This window comes from Neoarius graeffei, chromosome 6, assembly GCF_027579695.1.
Source record: "Neoarius graeffei isolate fNeoGra1 chromosome 6, fNeoGra1.pri, whole genome shotgun sequence".
Lineage (NCBI taxonomy): Eukaryota > Metazoa > Chordata > Actinopteri > Siluriformes > Ariidae > Neoarius > Neoarius graeffei.
The window spans coordinates 9,627,448-9,646,142 of record NC_083574.1 but is presented as its reverse complement, the minus strand read 5'-3'; positions in this window follow the sequence as shown (position 1 = coordinate 9,646,142).

The window sequence follows — 18,695 nt, the reverse complement described above, 5'->3', positions numbered from 1 at the left end:
GTTAACATTCCTATCCCTAAACTTGAGCAACTTGTCTCCTCAGTCCCCAGACGTTTACAGACTGTTGTAAAGAGAAAAGGGGATGTCTCACAGTGGGAAACATGGCCTTGTCCCAACTTTTTTGAGATGTGTTGTTGTCATGAAATTTAAAATCACCTAATTTTTCTCTTGAAATGATACATTTTCTCAGTTTAAACATTTGATATGTCATATTCTGAATAAAATATGGAAATTTGAAACTTCCACATCATTGCATTCTGTTTTTATTTACAATTGGTACTTTGTCCCAACTTTTTTGGAATCGGGGTTGTAATACTTCTTGGGACTAAATTGGCCCACTTTTGATTTACAACCCCGATTCCAAAAAAGTTGGGACAAGGCCATGTTGCTATGCTATTATTAAAATAATAATAATAATAATAATTATTATTATTATTATTAATAATAATAATAATTATTATTATTATTATTATTATTATTATTATTATTATTATCCTACTCAGGAGAAATAAAAAAAAACACTAATATGGAACCACAGACATACCTAAGAGTCAACAATGCTGTCTATAAGGCAGAAATACTTTATTACACTTTTGTTAAGTATATCTTGATCAAAGTTTAAGTATAAGCTTAATATACTTTGACTTTTCTGTATACTTTTCAGTATAAGCCAAGTATACTTATGTATAACTTTATTAAGTACATCTCTGAGAAGTAAATAAAAAGTAAACTGAAAGCTAACTCTCTTATTTTTAGTTTAAAAAGAAGTATACTAGAAGCACACTTGAATAAACTTCTTTCTTGTAAGGGTCTTCCAAGTGCGACTTTTAAATGTCCATGTGGGGCCGTCCTCCACAGGAGCGACAAGATGAGACTCCAGCCAGAAGCAGGGCATCAGGATGGATCAGACAGGTCCGAGGAGCAGAAAGCATCACGAGTGTCTCAGGATCGACATGTAACTCGACAGAGAGAGAGAGAGAGAGAGAGAGAGAGAGAGAGAGAAAACACAGGTTGTTAGGTATGCCCAATGTAATTTACTGAGTAAGAACAGCATACATTTCTTTTTGGATATTCCGAATGTGGCCTTTTTCCAAATTTAGCATTTTCTGATTAAGACATATGAGATATGCTGATATTATTACGGTTTTAGGAGCATTCCTTGTACACATACATGTACTGTATATAGAGAGCGTGCACGTGACATCACGAGGTCACGTGATTTTGTTTATCCGCCATTTTGGACGGCAAGGTCGCGCATAGAACTTAGACGAACCCGTTCTAATTATCAAGTGTGTGTGTGGGAGTAGATCTTTCGAGAATGGTTATATCTTGTTCAGCATTTGGTTGTACCAATAGACAGGGCCAAAAGGAGGGCCTGTCATTTTATAGATTCCCCGCAGACGAGGAGAGACGCGCAAAATGGGTGTCCGCTGTGCGAAGAGAAAACTGGTACCCCAGTTCTACCAGCCGAATTTGTAGTGAACACTTCATATCAGATTGGTGTAATCTTCTAATTCAATACTCCTAGTACATCTGTTAAGTTGATTTTTGGAATGAATGATAACTGCATACTTAGAAACTAGACAGTCTAACGTTTAAGATGGCTATGCCTAGCCCTACTACCCTGGCCTAGTCTATGACAATGTTTTATCTTTTTGGCTCATACGGTATATGCCTTTGAAAGGCCAATCCATAGTAGTGATGGCGAAAACTAAAAAAAATTTTGACCGACCACTGAGCCTCATTAGCCGGTTAAAGTTGGTTAACCTATGAGTTTAAACAGGGATGCAAACGGCGGATGCTGCCTTTTTCACGGCTGAATCGCGCAGATCCGATTTTTTTTTTTAGGGGGGGCGTTGGAGTGTCTGAATAATTTCATCAAAGTAAATTATGTATTAAAATTACTAAATGAGCAAATGCTGTTACAGTCCATGAAACATAGGAAGTATTAGGATGAGAAGAAGGCAGTTGGTTAGAAAGCTGCGCAGATTTGCGCAGCTTCCGCGCAGGCGTGCACGGCTTTCTGATTTTCTGTTTTTCAGACAAAAACATACATATTTACAACCCTGTCATTATCTGGAACTGAGTTTAGATTACGAACATTCTTAAGATAAAACGTCCTGCATAGTCTCTTTATGATAAACGTCTTAATGCCACTTACCCATGAGGTTATCAAGTAGACATTCTTCTTCGGAACCTTCCAAAGGTATAGTTGAGATATCCATCCCGCAAGAAAATATTTATAAGCTTCCAGGCTCTTGTAAGCCTTGAGGGCTTTGCCAGTGTAACACGATTCACGATTAACGAGAAAATTGTAAATGTCGTGGTAGGCCAGATCGGGCAAATCGCCGGCACCGCAGCTCCGAATTTCCCTGAACAAGGATTGCGGCAAGTTGTACGGATCTGCAATCCCCAACCTGGAACACTTTTCCACGTAACGCTGCCTCACGTCACCTTCAAGATGCTGAACAAACTTAGACAAGTAATCGCGCGATGTAGATGGGGTATTTTCTGAATTTTCTTGGGGATTACTGCCTGGATCCATTACGCTCGCGCAAGGTAAACTATCCTGATGCCGTCCAATGTGGCAGAGTGGGCGGAGTACACATGTGCGGGTCACGTGACTGCACATCCTCTATACTCCTATATCTCTACTGTATATGATCGTGATATGATTCTAGTGTTAAGCACTTTACTCTCAAATAATTTGTAGAAGGCTGTAAAATGATATGTGTCCAGAATAACGACTCCAAACTGATTCGAAATGTTTTATAACATCTCATCTCATTATCTGTAGCTGCTTTATCCTGTTCTACAGGGTCGCAGGCAAGCTGGAGCCTATCCCAGCTGACTACGGGTGAAAGGCGGGGTACACCCTGGACAAGTCGCCAGGTCATCACAGGGCTGATACATAGACACAGACAACCATTCACACTCACATTCACACCTACGGTCAATTTAGAGTCACCAGTTAACCTAACCTGCATGTCTTTGGACTGTGGGGGAAACCGGAGCACCCGGAAGAAACCCACACGGACACGGGGAGAACATGCAAACTCCGCACAGAAAGGCCCTCGCTGGCCACGGGGCTCGAACCCGGACCTTCTTGCTGTGAGGCGACAGTGCTAACCACTACACCACCGTGCCGCCCTGTTTTATAACATACACATTGATTTTTATTATGAAACGAATATCCATTTTTTAAAAAAATCTTAAAGCAGATACCTAAATCAGAAATCATTAATAATTCCACGATATTGTTTATTGCTTAATAAATTTTTAAGTGACTGTTAAATAACTTTTTCTCAAACATATTTCAAATCTCAAACCTCTAAAAATCTCTTTTGGTGTCTGGTTAGGGCCCAAGCACCAAGATGTGTGGCTTCCGATGTCCACCGGAGGGCGCTGGACCAAGATGCAAGGCCCAGTTGTTTTCCTAAGGAATCTTTTTCTCTTTCTTCAAGCCTTGGCTATTTTTGAGGTGGTTCCCATGGGCCAAAACTCACGAAATTTGGTACACACATCAGTCCTGGCCATCACTACTCAGGGATAAAAGTTTGGCCCTGGATGTATCCAGGGGACTCCATAGCGCCCCCACATGTCATTGAGACTTTTGCATGGTATATAGTTTCACCTATCCATGTCAAATTTGGTAGGTGTGTAGGGTGCCCCAAGCCGAACAAAATTGTAATGTACATTGTATTAGCCATGTTCAACAGGAAGTAAGTTAATTTTGGTTTTGTGTGTTTTGACACATTACATTTTGATGTTCTGCTCCTTGGCAGTTTGTTGGGTTCATGCCAGATTTGGTATACCAGAGGTACTCGGACCCTTCATCGCCACTTGTGGCTATATTTTAAATTAAATCTTTACCGCAAAGCTGCTGAAAATATCAATTCTGATTGGCAGTAGGTCTGCAAAGTGAATCCCAAGTTTATATTCATACACTATTTCCAATACGTTATTGTTTCTATAGTAACAAGTCGCTCACAGGGATTTGTAAATCGGACGCTTGTACATGAATGCATTTAGGAAAGTATGTGTAATCCTTGATAAGGTGAAGTTTTGTGTGAGGAGATGTTTATTGAGCATTGATGGAAGGAGTCTCCAGTGTCAGCGTTTTCTATCATCTCGTCTCTCATCTCATTATCTGTAGCCGCTTTATCCTGTTCTACAGAGTCGCAGGCAAGCTGGAGCCTATCCCAGCTGACTACGGGCGAAAGGCGGGGTACGCCCTGGACAAGTCGCCAGGTCATCACAGGGCTGACACATAGACACAGACAACCATTCACACTCACATTCACACCTATGGTCAATTTAGAGTCACCAGTTAACCTAACCTGCATGTCTTTGGACTGTGGGGGAAACCGGAGCACCCGGAGGAAACCCATGCGGACACGGGGAGAACATGCAAACTCCGCACAGAAAGGCCCTCGCCGGCCACAGGGCTCAAACCCGGACCTTCTTGCTGTGAGGTGACAGCGCTAACCACTACACCACCGTGCTGCCCCGTTTTCTATCAGTCAGAGGTAAAGCTGGAACTTTAAGTTTTCCGACACTGGAAAGTCGTTGTGTTGTGGTTTATCTGGCTGCTGTACGAGGTGCTAATTTTACTCTGGATCTCAAACTTGAGCAGAAAGCAAACATCACTTTCTGTGTCAACTTGAGAAATTGGAACCGTAGAGCCTTGAAATGCTTCACGAGCACAATCCTCAAAAACGTCCAAGAAACCGAGTGCGTCAGGATCATTGAATGCTTCTCAAAACACCTTGCCCAGCTCATTGGTTCATTCCCGTCGGCTTGCTGAAGCACTTCTATGGTCTCCATTGCTGATTTTCAGAGTTTCACACAGAATTTGATGTTTGCTGTCTGCATAAAATCGCAAGAAAGTGTACATTGTCATAAAAACACATAACACAGGTCCCGATGTAGACTGCATGATGTCATGTGACATACTAACTCACGAACATTATTGCTCTCTCCTGCTGCATGTGCAAGACTGTATCGCTCTCTGTTCGTTCGCACCAGGAACAATCTCAGAACTTTTAGATCGCAACTTGTAACATAAGTGATAACAGGAACTAACTTGTTTTGGATGTTTCACTCTTTAGTGTAATCGATGGCAAATCACTGAGGAATAAAACTCTTCGGGGCGTGCTGTTAAAGGAAAACAATCACCTTTGGGCTGAAAACAGTGACTCCACTTCATCACACCACCCCGTCTATGATTATTTTCCTTTAACAGCATGCCCCTGAATGTTTAATTCCTTACATATTAGCTCTAATAAAGTGTATAGGAGATTATAAATGGAATAATGACTGATGGAGATGTGACTGGTGATTCTACACTTTTGAATGGAACAGTATACAACCCCGATTCCAAAAAAGTTGGGACAAAGTACAAATTGTAAATAAAAACGGAATGCAATGATGTGGAAGTTTCAGAATTCCATATTTTATTCAGAATAGAACATAGATGACATATCAAATGTTTAAACTGAGAAAATGTATCATTTAAAGAGAAAAATTAGGTGATTTTAAATTTCATGACAACAACACATCTCAAAAAAGTTGGGACAAGGCCATGTTTCCCACTGTGAGACATCCCCTTTTCTCTTTACAACAGTCTGTAAACGTCTGGGGACTGAGGAGACAAGTTGCTCAAGTTTAGGGATAGGAATGTTAACCCATTCTTGTCTAATGTAGGATTCTAGTTGTTCAACTGTCTTAGGTCTTTTTTGTCGTATCTTCCGTTTTATGATGCGCCAAATGTTTTCTATGGGTGAAAGATCTGGACTGCAGGCTGGCCAGTTCAGTACCCGGACCCTTCTTCTACACAGCCATGATGCTGTAATTGATGCAGTATGTGGTTTGGCATTGTCATGTTGGAAAATGCAAGGTCTTCCCTGAAAGAGACGTCGTCTGGATGGGAGCATATGTTGCTCTAGAACCTGGATATACCTTTCAGCATTGATGGTGTCTTTCCAGATGTGTAAGCTGCCCATGCCACACGCACTAATGCAACCCCATACCATCAGAGATGCAGGCTTCTGAACTGAGCGCTGATGACAACTTGGATTGTCCTTCTCCTCTTTAGTCCGAATGACACGGCGTCCCTGATTTCCATAAAGAACTTCAAATTTTGATTCGTCTGACCACAGAACAGTTTTCCACTTTGCCACAGTCCATTTTAAATGAGCCTTGGCCCAGAGAAGACGTCTGCGCTTCTGGATCGTGTTTAGATACGGCTTCTTCTTTGAACTATAGAGTTTTAGCTGGCAACGGCGGATGGCACGGTGAATTGTGTTCACAGATAATGTTCTCTGGAAATATTTCTGAGCCCATTTTGTGATTTCCAATACAGAAGCATGCCTGCATGTGATGCAGTGCCGTCTAAGGGCCTGAAGATCACGGGCGCCCAGTATGGTTTTCCAGCCTTGACCCTTACGCACAGAGATTCTTCCAGATTCTCTGAATCTTTTGATGATATTATGCACTGTAGATGATGATATGTTCAAACTCTTTGCAATTTTACACTGTCGAATTCCTTTCTGATATTGCTCCACTATTTGTCGGCGCAGAATTAGGGGGATTGGTGATCCTCTTCCCATCTTTACTTCTGAGAGCCGCTGCCACTCCAAGATGCTCTTTTTATACCCAGTCATGTTAATGACCTATTGCCAATTGACCTAATTAGTTGCAATTTGGTCCTCCAGCTGTTCCTTTTTTGTACCTTTAACTTTTCCAGCCTCTTATTGCCCCTGTCCCAACTTTTTTGAGATGTGTTGCTGTCATGAAATTTCAAATGAGCCAATATTTGGCATGAAATTTCAAAATGTCTCACTTTCGATATTTGATATGTTGTCTATGTTCTATTGTGAATACAATATCAGTTTTTGAGATTTGTAAATTATTGCATTCCGTTTTTATTTACAATTTGTTCTTTGCCCCAACTTTTTTGGAATCGGGGTTGTAAACACAGTAACAAAGCAGGTGTGCATTAGTGTATCATTAGAGCTTATGGAAGGTCCGGATATGATTCCTAACATTTGCATGTGATCATAGTCATTGTTCGTTGTTTACGATGATTGAGGAAGTTGACAGTGTGTGTATAATGTGTGTGTGAAGTGCTGGTGTGGGCAGAACCGGAGTCTTTATAGCTCTAGACCACCTGATTCAGCACGTCCGAGACCACGACTTTGTGGACGTGTACGGCCTGGTGGCAGAACTGCACAGTGAGAGGATGTGCATGGTGCAGAACCTGGTTAGTCACACAAACACACATGCACAGATTGATTGAAAAAGACTCCTGTAAATGACCCATGGAGTTAATGTCGGACTCTTTGTTCCGCAGGCTCAGTACATGTTCCTGTATCAGAGCACTCTGGATCTGCTGACCAGCAGAGACAACAGTCAGTCCATCTGGTTCGTTAACTACTCAGCGTTGGAGAAAATGGACTCACTGGATGCTATGGAAGGTAAAATACAGGCACAGAAACGTGTTACTGCGACAAAACGCATTGTGTCGCATTTAGGTGAATAATCCATGCTGTGAATTTATCTGAATAAGCATTGGTTTTTTTTTTTCAGGTGATGTTGAGTTGGAGTGGGAAGAGACGACGATGTAAGAGCACTGATTTTCATACATTATACTTGTTACGGCTTTAATTAAGACCCTGAGTGTGGATGACTGGGGGACTACGGCCAAACACAGAGCAAACACCAGGAACATCGATGAAGCTGACAGTTTGCACACACACACACCACACACACACACTGTGTGTTTGTGTGTGTGTGTCAGTATAATCACTTCAGACGTTCATTGCTCACATCATTATCATTAACTCATCGAAATACTTGATCAACGACGGCACAGTGCACTGAAATGTGCAGTTAGAGGATTATAATATGCTGTCTACTTTTTATTTTTCATCTTAATCCATCCATTCTGCTCTGTTTGGCTTTGAACGACACCTTTACAGTTTTACTAAAACTTGAATTTTACTCAATTTTTTTCCCAAAATGTCAAACTCTTTCTGTATTGAACACGAAAACATTGTAAAATTTTAATATTGTAAAGTGAAAACATGTTGTTTTTTTTAAAAAGTACTGAACACTGTAATTATCATATTTCTAAATTATTCATAATAATAATTTATGTTACCGGATAAAACAATGAAAGCAGGTGAAGTTTCCAAAACAATTTCTGTCACTTTGCTCTCGACTCTCCTGCTAACTTTTACATGTTTTATATGTATTATGTATGACTTAATTTATTTATTTTATTCATATTATGTTAATCCAGCCACTGAGGTGCACAAGCCAGTGCATTCTTAGTTCTGGTCCCAACCCCGGATAAACGGGCAGGGTTGTATCAGGAAGGGCATCTGGCATAAAACTCATGCCAAATCAACTGTGCGGATGATGAAGAGGACTTTCATACCAGACTGGTCGAGGCCCGTGTTAAGAACAGCCACCACTAGAACTGTTTCCCAGCATTATTAGTGGAAACTATGCTACTGGTGGGAAAAGGATGAGAAAGAGAGATGGAAGGCAAATTTGGAAGAAACGTGAGTATAGAAAAATCAGGAGAGTGGAATGGAAAGCTGGAACTTTAAAATGTTGGCACTATGACTGGTAAAGGAAGAGAGCTAGGTGGTATGATGGAGAGGAGAAAGATTGACATCTTGTGTATACAAGAAACAAAGTGGAAGGGAAGTAAGGCCAGGAACATTGGACTTAGTTTCAAGCTTTTCCATCATGCTGTAGATGGGAGGAGAAATGATCTAGAGGTAATCCTGAATGAAGAGGATGTAAAGAGTGTGTTGGAGGTAAAGAGAGTGAGTGACAGAGTGATGAGTGTGAAGCTGGAAATCGAAGGGGTGATAATGAAGGGGTGCGAGATGGAGGAGAAAGAATAATTCTGGAGTGAGCTGGATGAAGTGGTTGAAAGTATACCAAAAAAGGAAAGAGTGGTGATTGGAGCAGACCTAAATGGCCATGTTGGAGAAGGGAACAGGGTTGATAAGTAGGTGATGGGTAGGTATGGAGTGAAGCAGAGAAATGTGGATGGGCATATGGTGGTGGATTTTGCAAAGAGGATGGAAATGGCTATAGTGAATACACACTTTAAGAAGAAAGAAGGGCATAGAGTAACATATAAGAGAGGAAAAAGTACCTAAATTTATCAAAACTATTCATCAATTTCCTCAAAAGTGACATATAGAGATTTACGTCATGGTTTTGGTTCTCCATGTCCCACATGTAGCTCGTATGAAAAATACGAGTGGTGTATTTCCTACTAAGACACTTGTTTCCATAGAACATTATGTCTCGTCTCGTCTCGACTTCGTCTGCTTATCCGGGGCTGGGTTGCGGAGGCAGCAGTCTGAGCATGGAAGCCCAAACTTCCCTTTCCCCAGACACCTCAGCCAGCTCCTCAGGAAGAACACTGAGGTGTTCCCAGGCCAGCCGAGAGACATAGTCCCTCCAGAGTGCCCTGGGTCTTTCCCGGGGCCTCCTCCCGGGGGGACATGCCTGGAACACCTCCCCAGGGAGGCATCCAGGAGGCATCTGAAAGAGATGCCCGAGCCACCTCAGCTGATTCCTCTCGACACCTTATCCCCTCCTAGAACTGCCACCTTATTGTGGTGGAGGGGTTTGTCTGCTTGAATGATCCTAGGAGCTATGTTGTCGGGGGCGTGACGCCCTTGTTAGGGTCTCCCAAGGCAGACAGGTCCTAGGTGACAGGCCAGACCAAGAGCAGTTCACCAAAACCCTTCTGGATAATAGATCAAGGACCGTGACGCCACCTGGTATGGCGCAGCCGGGGCCCCACCCTTGGGGCTCGTATGCGAGTGTTGGTGGCCAGGCCTTTGCCCATGGGGCCTGGCCGGGCTCAGCCCGAAGCGGTGATGTGGGCCCGACCTCCTGTGGGTTCACCACCCACAGAGGTAGCCATAGGGGCCCGCCCATCCTAAGCGTGATGCAACACGAGGGCCTGTTGCGAGCTTAGTCTGGCCAGGCAAGCTATCTACAGCTCTTCCAAGCTCCCAAAAAATCGGGAACCAATCAACTTTGAGCATCTCCAACGGCCCTGGGTAGAGGCGTGTTCAAGGCACTGACGTAGTAGAACTGCGACCGGAAGCCATAGATTGTTTACAGAATCTATGCCGGGAGTGCTTCATTCACATCACGAACGTGGAGCAGCGGCAAATGCTGTATTGAAAGCATTCAACGGGAAGTTCTCATTGAAAACGGAGCAAAGAGCAGCCCTGGAGGTATTTATTGAAAGGAAGGATGCTTTCGCCTTGCTTCTGACCGGCTTCGGTAAGAGTTTAATCTACCAGTTAGCCCCGTCGCGTCGCATACGCCAGAGGAAAGAGTGATGTGATTGGTTTAAGCTTCGTCACACCCTTTTCTGGCTTCGACCAGTAGCAAACTGAGGCATTTCAGGGAGGCGGGTCAACCACGGGCTCTGGGAAACGGTTGGGCTTAATATCTTGGCCAGACCAATAGCTCGTAGAGCTTTGTCGCGTTAGCCAGACTAGGGGGCCGGTGCAGTGTGGATTGGGCGGCAGTCGAAGGCAGGGGCCTCGACTACCTGATCCCGAACACAGCAGCTAGCTGTTGGGACATGGAATAGAACAGTGTGCTATATATATATATATATATATATATATATATATATATATATATATATATATATATATCACACATGAATAATGTGATTAGACATATCAGGTGAAAATTTAAATTCAATCCAAATGGCTTGAAACTGCTCTCTTTGAATTCAGACTTGAATGCTGAACAACATACTTTTTACAGAATTAAAATATGTTTATCCGCTCTTGAAATATTACAAATCAAAGATTGAAGAAACGGCTTAATTTTTAGAAAACTGCCGTAATATTCTGTATGAGGATCACATGGTCCAAAATGGGCCTCATTAACCAATGAGATCAAATGTTTGTTTGTTTTTTGCCTGAATAACTTTTTTTTTTCCCCAAGATATTTACATGGAAATTGGCAGGCGCATAGACGGTTGTATACTGAATACAAAGTTTGAAAAAGTAGTAAAAACAAATTATTCAAATTAGTATTTAATTAGTATTAATTACACTAATTAGATATTAAAAAAACATGTTAAATAGGCACACTCAATAAAAAAATAATAAAATATTATTTCTAATACCCTCTTTGTTCTCTGTAGGCCTTTGTATTCCTCAAAAGCAGGGCCTGTTAGTGTTTATATGAAATAATATAAATTATTATTTCAACTAATATTCACTAGCCTGGCAAGCCAGACTAAATGTGAATATTTAGTCTGGCCTCACTCGTAGACATTTCCGAAGGGTGTGGGAGGAACAAACCGCTGTCTTTCAAACTGTCTCTGTGCGTATAGGCCAACGCTCTGACCAATCAGCGCAACAGTGACTGTGACGTAGTCAGAGTGACAGAAAGCAGTGGGGGAGGCCTTGAAATAAATAATTTTTCAAAATGCGTATTAATTAATAAACAGGTTCTAGATATTAAGAAGTTTGGAGATAATGACCACAAGTTTGGAGTCTGTACCACATACTCATTTTTTCCCAAGTGTTTTTCAAGGGTTTGCTTAAACTGTTTTTGAGAGTTTTTATTTAGTGGTGTTTGGTGAAATAATTTCCCTTAAATTTAAAATAACGGGAAAATAAGAAACAATCAAAAAGTAATGTTTCAAAGCTGTTTATTAATTCTTCGTACTGCACAAACTAGCCCATCCTTTTGGCTACCAGCGGAGCCAGCTGGTAGATCAGACTTTTGCCATAGCCGGTCAGCAAAACAGCGAAAACGTCCTTCTTGAAAAGGAATGAGCGGAGAGCCTCTTCCTGCTCATGTTTCAACGAAAACTCCAAGTCTAATTCTTCTAAAACTGATTCCAAAGCGGAGTCAAACGCGCGCTGTTCACTAGCCCGAAGCCATCTTTCCTGTTGCGCTTTCTCCAGTGTCGCGCAGCTTTGTCGTCACTCCTGCAAAAGCCCACCCAAAGAATCCAAACAAAAACCTTGCGTTGTGATTGGCGGGCATGATTTGATGCCCGGGGTGTTTTTGTTTATATGGTGAGAGGCTAGACCCATTCGCTAGGCAAAAAATATTTTTGGCCGCTAGGCGGTTGGGTCTAGTTTACTAGGCTAAATATTCACAGATTTCAAGGCTAACCTCAAAAAAAAAAAACAACTGTGTGAGCCACATCCAATAAACAATTCCCATTAATTGAACTGAAATTGACGCTCGCATTTCTGACTTCTGTTTTTTTTTTAAATCTCATTCTGACCACTAAGCTCTCAATATTTTTCATCAAAACAACTCCAGTTATATTATAAAATAGTTATTTATTTACAGGAATCAGTTTGATTAAAAAAAAATAAGTAGGTAAAGCACTTCAAAATCTCCCATGAGTCATAACATCAAAACTAGCTGACTGAAAATTTTGCTGAATACTTCATCAGAAACAGTGAAAGCGAGAGAACATCCCTGTAAAAGTTATCTGATTGATATTCACAAGTAATCCAGTTGGAAACCAATCAGAAGAGAAAGAGAAAAAATGGCTGCTTTCCCATGACTCAAAAAGAAAAGCACCTGATGTCCCGCAAGCAGAATTTTGACTTTGTTGTACCAACTTCAACCTGCCGTTACTCCCAAAGTACTGAACATATCTTAATGAGATACATTTCTTTGGAAAGCAGAGATTGTAAGCTTTTTAATTATAGTATACACAATAGAAAATATTCAAGAATTAAGCAATGACAGGTTTGTAATCTTAGATGGGCGTCTCCATGCAGAATTTTCACAGCACGGCCAGTGAGCGTCTGATGTGCCTCATGTGATGATTCACATGTGAAGTTCAAGTGGCTTCTCCATTCATCTCATCTCATCTCATTATCTCTAGCCGCTTTATCCTTCTACAGGGTCGCAGGCAAGCTGGAGCCTATCCCAGCTGACTACGGGCGAAAGGCGGGGTACACCCTGGACAAGTCGCCAGGTCATCACAGGGCTGACACATAGACACAGACAACCATTCACACCTACAGTCAATTTAGAGTCACCAGTTAACCTAACCTGCATGTCTTTGGACTGTGGGGGAAACCGGAGCACCCGGAGGAAACCCACGCGGACACGGGGAGAACATGCAAACTCCGCACAGAAAGGCCCTCGCCGGCCCCGGGGCTCGAACCCAGGACCTTCTTGCTGTGAGGCGACAGCGCTAACCACTACACCACCGTGCCGCCCCTTCTCCATTCAATTCATTTCAATTGTATTTATATACTGTTAGCAAGCCAGAGGTGATACTGGCCTGGAAAACATTAAAGTTGTCCTTGCTTTTATAATAATAATAATAATAATAATAATAATAATACCAACAACAATTACAATAGAAATCATTCAAATGATAAATTACAATAACTAGAAATGTTGTATTAAAATGATTAGATTGGAATCTGTTCAATCCCGCCTGAGAAATTCACAGCAAGCTATAAATACGCAGCGTTGTCATTATATGCTTCAACCATCCTGACACTTTTTGAAGTGAAACGCAGTCCCTTGCTTGAAGAACTGGCTATGTTTAATTAATGTACAGCACATGTCAAGAAACTGACTCCACACAAGGTTACGGAAATAAACGTTCTCAGCTTTGAAGATCTGAATGTTCTTTTTCACCTTCTGACATGTTTGGCACTTCTGAGGAGCACGTATATGTAGATCCACTCTCTAGAACATTCATTAGACCTCATTGAAGGTCACAAGATGAAATGAGGCTGATGAAAAGCTTCAGAAATCTCAGAGTATGTGATTTCTGGTTGGTGTGTTCTTCTGGCAATGGATTTCATCACGATTCCTCTCAAAGAGACTCGATAATGGACAGTGGTGCTTCTAAGGGAAAAAGGCTTCAACTGGCATTGTTATATAGCGAGACCTTTACTTCTAAGTGACTCTGAGCAGGATTGTTTGGTTCCTGAAGGTGGCTGAATAAACATATGTTTCATTGTTGGACAGTATTACAAGCAATTAAAGAAAGCGTAATATGAAAAATGATCATCACAAAGGGGTGTTAATGACATTGATAATAGTAATGTTTACTTGTCAACGCATCATCTTTTTGAGTGTGTGTTTCCACAGTAATTGTAAGACCCATCACACAAAGGGAAGCCATGGCCTAATGGTTAGAGCAGCAGTTTTAGGACCAACTGGACCAACAGGCAGGGCTGAAGTGCCCTTTGAGAAAGGCACCTATGGTAGCCCCAGGCTGCTCTGGGTATGTTGCTCTGGATAAGAGTGTCTGCTAAATGCCAGTAATGTAGTCATACGTTTCAATGGGTTAGAGTTAATGTTGTGGAATGTCCAAGAGTTCCTGTTTTCTATTATGGTCCCTCACCAGCCTCTCTTTTTTAGCACATCCGGCTGTAGGCCAGGCCAGATGAGCTTATGCGATCACGTGTCGCCTGTCCACAATTTACAAAAATCGCTACTCATCCAACAGGATTGATCAGATTTCGATCAAACTCACATACAATGTTCTACAGGTGAGTGTGCATAAAAGTTGTCAAGATGGTGGTGCCACCTGTCATATTTACGATTTTATGGGCGTCTGAAATTTTTAGGGTGACTCATCACATTAAACGCTACTCTTTGTAAATTGTTGGGACATTTACACTGAAACTCACCCAGAAGACTCTAAAGACCTATTCCAACAAGACTTGTTCACCAGGTGGTGCCATGTACCATGGATGAGGCAACAAAGGGGTCACGTGCAATTTCACAAAAATTGCTACTTTTCCTACAGGAGTGATCATATTTTGATCAAACTCACACACAATGTTCCCCAGGTGGGTGTGAATAAAACTTGTCAAGATGGTGGTGCCACCTGTCGTATTTAACATTTTATGGGGGTTTGAAAATTTTGGGTGACTCGTCACACCAAACACTACTGTTCATAAACTGCTAGTATGTTTCACTGAAACTCACCCAGAAGACTCTAAATACATATTCCAACAAGAATTGTTCACCAGGAGGTGCCACCTGCCATGGCTGCAGCTACACAGGGGTCATATGCAAGTTCACAAAAATCACTACTCTTCCCACAGGATTGATCAGATTTCAAAGTCACACACAACAACAGTGGCCGGTATGAGCTACAGCCTCATTGAGGCTGTTTTATATTCTCCACATGTACTGATTTGGATGACCTGAAAGCCAACAACGCTCAGCCGAAACAGCAGCATTCAGAAACACTGATTCTGGAATGGAGAGCATGCAGCATGGAAGCTCTTGTGCATCAACAGATGTCACAAATATTTGTGACATGACACATTATCGTGTTGAAAGTAGCCATTATAAAATGGGTCGATTGTGGCTATAAATGGAATGCAAATGGTCAGCAAGAAACACTGGGTATTTGGTATTAAAGTATCAGTGTGTGCCAAGAAAGCATTCCCCACATCGCTATGCCACCACCACCAGTCTGAACTGTTGACACATGGCAGCTTAGAAACAGGGATTCCTGCTGTTGATGACAACTGTCCAGTTTGGCTGACAGGAGAGGACTCTATGATGGTCTTCTGCTGTTGTTGTAGTCCATCTACCTCGAGGTTTGCTGTATTTTGTTTTCTGAGATGCTTTTCTGCTCACCACAATTGTAAAGAGTAGTAGTTGTTCCTCAGTTCCTCAAATGCTCAATCTATCCCACTTGGCACCACTATACCAGAGTTAAAGTCATTCAAATCACATTTTCCCCCTGTTCTGATGTTTGATGTGAACTTGACCTCTAACTGCATGATTTTGCTGCCACACCACACCAGCTGAGTGGATCATTTCACTTTAAAAGGTGTTCCTGTTAAAATGGCCATGAATGTATACAACCCCGATTCCAAAAAAGTTGGGACAAAGTACAAATTGTAAATAAAAACAGAATGCAATGATGTGGAAGTTTCAAAATTCCATATTTTATTCAGAATAGAACATAGATGACATATCAAATGTTTAAACTGAGAAAATGTATCATTTAAAGAGAAAAATTAGGTGATTTTAAATTTCCTGACAACAACACATCTCAAAAAAGTTGGGACAAGGCCATGTTTACCACTGTGAGACATCCCCTTTTCTCTTTACAACAGTCTGTAAACGTCTGGGGACTGAGGAGACAAGTTGCTCAAGTTTAGGGATAGGAATGTTAACCCATTCTTGTCTAATGTAGGATTCTAGTTGCTCAACTGTCTTAGGCCTTTTTTGTCATGTTTTCCGTTTTATGATGCACCAAATGTTTTCTATGGGTGAAAGATCTGGACTGCAGGCTGGCCAGTTCAGTACCCGGACCCTTCTTCTACGCAGCCATGATGCTGTAATTGATGCAGTATGTGGTTTGGCATTGTCATATTTGAAAATGCAAGGTCTTCCCTGAAAGAGACGTCATCTGGATGGGAGCATATGTTGCTCTAGAACCTGGATATACCTTTCAGCATTGATGGTGTCTTTCCAGATGTGTAAGCTGCCCATGCCACACGCACTAATGCAACCCCATACCATCAGAGATGCAGGCTTCTGAACTGAGCGCTGATAACAACTTGGGTCGTCCTTCTCCTCTTTAGTCCGAATGACACGGTGTCCCTGATTTCCATAAAGAACTTCAAATTTTGATTCGTCTGACCACAGAACAGTTTTCCACTTTGCCACAGTCCATTTTAAATGAGCCTTGACCCAGAGAAGATGTCTGCGCTTCTGGATCATGTTTAGATACGGCTTCTTCTTTGAACTATAGAGTTTTAGCTGGCAACGGCGGATGGCACGGTGAATTGTGTTCACAGATAATGTTCTCTGGAGATATTCCTGAGCCCATTTTGTGATTTCCAATACAGAAGCATGCCTGTATGTGATGCAGTGCCATCTAAGGTCCCGAAGATCACGGGCACCCAGTATGGTTTTCCGGCCTTGACCCTTACGCACAGAGATTCTTCCAGATTCTCTGAATCTTTTGATGATATTATGCACTGTAGATGATGATATGTTCAAACTCTTTGCAATTTTACACTGTCGAACTCCTTTCTGATATTGCTCCACTATTTATCGGCGCAGAATTAGGGGGATTGGTGATCCTCGTCCCATCTTTACTTCTGAGAGCCGCTGCCACTCCAAGATGCTCTTTTTATACCCAGTCATGTTAATGACCTATTGCCAATTGACCTAATGAGTTGCAATTTGGTCCTCCAGCTGTTCCTTTTTTGTACCTTTAACTTTTCCAGCCTCTTATTGCCCCTGTCCCAACTTTTTTGAGATGTGTTGCTGTCATGAAATGTCAAATGAGCCAATATTTGGCATGAAATTTCAAAATGTCTCACTTTCGACATTTGGTATGTTGTCTATGTTCTATTGTGAATACAATATCAGTTTTTGAGATTTGTAAATTATTGCATTCCGTTTTTATTTACAATTTGTACTTTGTCCCAACTTTTTTGGAATCGGGGTTGTACATATAATATGAACAAAGCCACTGCTGATTATCTTTCCATTGAATTCCTTAATGCATACACATAATGCTGCGTTTCGCAAGCATTCAATAGATCAGAAAGTGATGGCCAGATGGATAGCTATTCTCTAGAGACAGAGAGAGAGAGTCATCTTATTGAGACTTAGTAGCTCCAGCTCTGTCAATATCATCTTCAAGACAGATGGCCTCCATGCTGTTATCTATATTAAACCCACTGCAGTGTCCAGTTCTCTATAATGCGTCGTAATCCTCCATGACCTTTCACCTCTCATCACTACAGGAGTGAAACAAGGAAATATATCATCTGTAGATTTTGTGCACATGTATATCTGCTTTATTAGGAGAAACTGAGAGAAGATGGAATGGAAATTGTCTCTTCTCAAGAGCAACCTACAAGATACCGTAGATACAGGCAGCTGAGTAAAAAAAAAAATCTTTCTCTTTCAAAATTCTCTCAAAATCTTCTGCATTTAACAAAGCAAATTTGGCGGTCATGTTTGTTTACAAATTATCACAGTCGCTCGCTAGCACGGAATTTTTATGTCTCCGATGTGTGATGTCATGTTGTCTTGACCAGTGGTCGAGTTGTAAAATCAAACCGGGGGGATGGTGAAATTTTTAGTCGCGTGTCGACCCATCGGTCGGTCCGTCGGTGGGAAACTGGTTTGCTTTTAGGAGGGTTTGCACACAACGTAGGTCTGTGGACCTTGTTCATTTACCAGACATACAGTATTTTGTGCTGATAAAGTATGTAGTACACACTGTGTACCCTTTTTATTGTTGTAAAAAATGTAATACACTGGTATTTTACTGTAAAACATTCACAGTGTGGATGTCATGTGTCATATTTAGTCAGTCTCCTGGCTGACATACCTACCACATTCTCCATATTAGGGTGAAATGCAGATGACACATTTGAAGTGTAACTTCATAGTCATGGTAGGCTCCTTTTAAATCGTTTGGTAAATACTTTATTAAAACCTCAGCAGGGATTGTGAATGAACAACTGAATCTTTTCATATCAAGTCAATAGAATTTTTATTCAAAGCTGAACATTGGGAACATTGAGTTAAATACAGAGGTAGGTAGGTAACCAATAAGCTAAAACAAGCAACAGTAAATTGTAAATCAGCCGTACATGTTGTGACCGGCTCTCTAATGAGGCAATGAAGCCTTC